General features: G+C 34.7%; 1 protein-coding gene across 1 annotated transcript in view; it reads right to left on the bottom strand.

The window, feature by feature from the left end:
- The window catches only part of LOC149800370 (uncharacterized), a 10,931-nt gene that overhangs the window by 4,136 nt on the left and 1,795 nt on the right, over positions 1-5,000 (bottom strand). The gene's annotated exons all lie outside the window — the stretch shown is intronic.

The raw sequence follows: 5,000 nt of genomic DNA, 5'->3' as shown, positions 1-5,000 counted from the left end.
GATTGTTCTGCCCCCTATATAACTTCGACATTGTGATTGATATATCTTTGTAACATCAAGAACCTAGTCCAGTATATCCGTATAGTTAGTTGAAACCATAAACTTGACTTTTAGCAAAATGTATTGTTTTGTTTTCAATATTTGTATCGTTATCTATCCCTCTATATGTACAAATATACATATGCCTTGTTCACCTATATGCACGCCAGATCAGGCCCAACCTGAGCCGCACGTGCACACGGAATTGTTTTTGTTCTCTTCCTCGCTCTTACCCCATTCACACCTTTGTATATGTATGATCCTATTACAACCGGTTTCTCTCTCCTCTGTCACGGTTTATAATCTTCCAATATTTCGATCTTCATTATTGCTGACTGACTTGTTCATGTTTCAAATACTTTTTAATTCTAGCATTCTCCTGTTCACCTGTCGAATACATTTGACTTACTCACCTGTTCACTGTTCGTTAATGCATCCTTTTTGTTCACCGTTAGAACACGTGTTCTCGCTGAGGTACTTTTGCACCTTTTTATTGCATAATTATATTTTACCAAATAAAATTTTGCATAAACAAAAAAATATAAATGTTATATAAGGACTATGCCGGATTAACGCATTACTGTGTGTTGTACCTATTTTATATACCGGAAGAGCTCTTTATTGTGTGTTATGCCCATGTTATATGCAGAAATACTGCACTACTATTGAGTTATACGTATTTTCTAATGCCGGTAGACTGCTTACTGGGTGTTATGCGCAAATGCAACCGGTATTGTATTTGGTTTCTGCAAAGCTTGTAGAATACAGGCAGTGGCGTCACTCGAGTTGGTGTCACCCAGTGCGGTAGCTCATGGTGTCACCCCCATGGCCCTCCTTCCTTAACAGACCATACATAATCCTTAATAATGTCATTTTGGTGTCACCCCCTCTGATGGTGTCACCCGGTGCAGTCCGCACACCCCGCATCCCCCTAGCGACGCCACTGCTGTGCCTGCTAGTCATGTATTTAACTATGATCGGTTATCCGCTTATGAAATCCGACTAGACCGAGCAGTGTGTGCTCTGTAAAAAAATTTATTTTGGTGTCACCCCTCTGAGATGGTGTCACCTGGTGCGGTCCGCACCCCGCTAGCGACGCCACTGAATACAGGCAGGACTTGAAAATCCCCAAGAATAAGACTAATCAGATTTGTAATCAGAGCTGTACAAGATTATTTTAGAAGGTACGAAACTTAATTCTTTCATTTGATATATCATGATAAAAGGACAATAAAAAGTAACACTACATACTGACCTATCAATACTGACCCGTCAGTTATTATTTATCGTGATTGCTGACCAATCTTAACACAAGAAAATCGTGTAGCAGCACTGCGCAGTCTCAAATAATGTTTGTTGGTCATACCTATACAACTTCTAAAAAGATATGACTCGGACAGATAGGTTATATATTTGAATATATATCATCCACGATATTTTACACACACACACACACACACACACACACACACACATGCACGCACAAACACATGAGATGTTAGATATGTATTAAGGAAATAGTGGATAGTTATTATTCCTTTGCGAGACATGTATACAAGTTTATATGATCATAGGCCGATAAATCAGCCCTTCACCCGTGATGATATTGATTTTCTGATGAGGGGGTGAAATCACGTTTTCATTGAAAGCTGCAATTATCTGCATCCAGATTTAGCTGCACACGTCGATGTAAATTTTATACACTTACCGGTAGTTCTCGTGACTGTGCAGCTACGGCCGACTGAAGGGTTCTTTTGGTGACATGCAGATTATATTTCCTGACAAAATCATATATTTGGTGACTTGTAAATCCACCTCAAATAGCACAACCATCTGTCCTGTGCCCATTTTGAATTTCGCGCTTCATATGGTTGCTACCAATTACCGGTATGTGTATAAACTGTACGCGGGTTTGTTCCGGAATTATTTGAATGCAGAAAAATTTCATATTTCAATGAACAAGTGACGTCATTTCTACAACATCGTCTATCAGTATCAACACAGATTTGGGGAGTTGATTTATCGGGCTAATATGATCATTGCGATAACAAAGTTCAAAAACACAAACATAAATCTCCGATTCGTACCGCGTAGTAATACCAAGGATATGATGGGAGGGAGTCTTCGTTATAAGTGTAGCAATATCAAGCAATTCGTGGGAGCGATCCTTCATTAAAGGTATAGTAATACCAGTAATTGGTAGGAGGTAGCCTTCGTTACATGTATAGTAATACCAAACAATGGTGGGAGGGAGACTTCATTATAAGTGTAGCAATATCAAGCAATTGTTGGGAGGAATCCTTCATTAAAGGTATAAAAGCGTCTCTAGACGCTTAAAATTAAAAGAATTTTTTTATGATAAAGCATACAACAATTCAGAGAGTAAATCGATTTCTTTTCATTCTAAAAAAATGGGTTATTTTAACACAATTAAAACATCTTTTACACCAACTAGTGGACGTGATTCATATTTAGATTTTTATATTGACGCGATCACAAAAGAGATATTAACTGATAATCATAAAAAGCAATATCATAGCAATATTTCTAAGGACGAAATTAAGTCTTTATATAATCTAATGAATGACGACAGTATAGTTATTAAAAAGGCTGATAAATCAAACACTATTATTATTATGAATCAAGATGATTATGTTAAAGAAGTTGAACGTCAATTAAATGATGAAAAATACTACAAACATATTGACAAAAACACGTCAATAGAAATTAAATCAAATATTTCAACATGCATTAATGAGATTGCTAAAAATAATAATTCCGTAATTGAGGAATTTGATACTTTCCCTCTTAACATTCGTACACCTCAATTCTACATATTACCCAAAACTCATAAAAATCCTGATCATAATTTACCTTTAAATTAACCAGGACGACCAATTATATCAGGTTATAATTCATATACTGAAAACCTATCCAAATTTATTGATAGTGTTTTACAACCTTTAATGAAATCACTTCCTTCATACATTAAAGATACCACTGATTTCATTAAAAAGTTGAAGTCTATTCCACAGCTATCTGATAACTCAATCCTTGTATCATTAGATGTAACATCACTATATACCAACATTCCGCATGCAGATGGTATTGAAGCATGTAAATATTTTATTGAGAGCAATCTTAATAATAGCACACTATCTAGTGAAGATATATGTAAAACAATAAAACTTATCTTGGAAAACAATTATTTTCAATTCAATAATATGAATTACATACAAATAATGGGTACAGCAATGATTAGTCCCATGGCTACTTCATACGCTTCCCTTTTCATGGGTAAATTAGAAAAAGATTTTCTTCAAAACGAAAAGTTTAATCCATCTGTTTGGTTAAGATTTTTAGATGACATATTTATGATCTGGAACCATTCAAATGAAAAACTGAAAAAATGTATTGCTCGTCTGAATCATTTTCATCCGACAATTAAATTTACTTATACTGCGTCAAGTACGCATGTTTCATTTTTAGATGTAAATGTACTAAAAAATATTGATAATAGTATCTCTACAAATATTCATATCAAGGAAACTAATATCCATCAATATGTGGAATATTCTTCATGTTATCCCATGTCATGCAAAAACGGTATGCCATATAGCCAGGCCAAAAGATACCGACGCATTATTTCAGATGATTGTCAATTACAAAATTCTTTGAATAAATTACGAACTTATTTCCAAAATAGAAATACATAATTGATTCTGCACTGAACAAAGCCTGTAATCTTACTCAACATGAGGCTGTAAACACAGCAGAATGTAAAATAGAGAGAGATGTAATTCCTTTCACAATACAATATAATCCTTCATTACCTAATATAGGTCGTATAATTAATAAATATTATAGACTCCTAAATTTATCCAATAAAAATAGCGTCAAATCACTTTTCAAAATTTTTAATCAGAACTAAACAGACAGAAAATAAAAAAATACACTTTTCGTCATCTAAATGTAACAGACACCGGTGCTCTCAGTGTGCAAACATAAGAGAAAGTACTTCTTTCAGTAGTGCTAATACAAAAGAGGTATTTGCTCTACGCGATAACACTAGCTGCATATCAACTGATGTGATTTATTTAATAACCTGTAAAACATATAGCATGCAATATGTTGGACAAACACTACAACAAGTTTCTAAGAGAATGAATAATCATCGCTTTCATATAAAAAATTATAGAGATCCTCAGTTTTCCTCTAATGTTTCAACACACTTTAACACCAATAATCACTCTCTACTTGATTTTTCTTTCATGCCAATAGATATTGTGCATGGTGACATGAATAGACTCATAAAAGAAACTTACTGGATTCATAAGTTAGATACTCTGTATCATAATGGACTTAATGCTAATGTACTATATAAAATTGTATAATTTAAATTGATATATTGTATATCCTTTATAACAATATAATTATATGTATGACTGTTTGTCTCTAGTTTATTTTATTATTTCATTAAAGGTATAGTAATACCAGTAATTGGTGGGAGGGAGCCTTCATTACAGGTATAGTACTACCAGCAATTGGTGGGAGGGATACTTCATTATACGTGTAGCAATATAAAGCAATGGGTGAGAAGGAGACTTCATTACAGGTATAGTAATACCAGCAATTGGTGGGAGGGAGACTTCATTATAAGTGTAGCAATATCAAGCAATTGGTGGGAGGGATCCTTCAGTAAAGGTATAGTAATACCAGCAATTTGTGGGAGGGGGGTCTTAATTATAAGCATGAAAGGGATCATGAATGCAGATGACATAATGTGATTCCATCCTTTCTTACTTTTGATTAAAGAAAGACACGTACTCATGACCTTATGTGGACATATTCGTCCTTTCTATCAGAGAGTTAGGGGGCCCCGAGTGGCCAAGTGGCCTAAAGCTCTCTACGTTACGGATCACTCCATCTCACCTCAGTCTGCGTAGATTCGAGTCTCGGAT

This window comes from Sinohyriopsis cumingii, chromosome 5 (genome assembly GCF_028554795.1).
Source record: "Sinohyriopsis cumingii isolate HCF-2022 chromosome 5, ASM2855479v2, whole genome shotgun sequence".
In the NCBI taxonomy this organism is placed as follows: domain Eukaryota; kingdom Metazoa; phylum Mollusca; class Bivalvia; order Unionida; family Unionidae; genus Sinohyriopsis; species Sinohyriopsis cumingii.
Note: the sequence above shows the minus strand (reverse complement) of the source record. Positions and strands in the feature narration are given on the sequence as shown.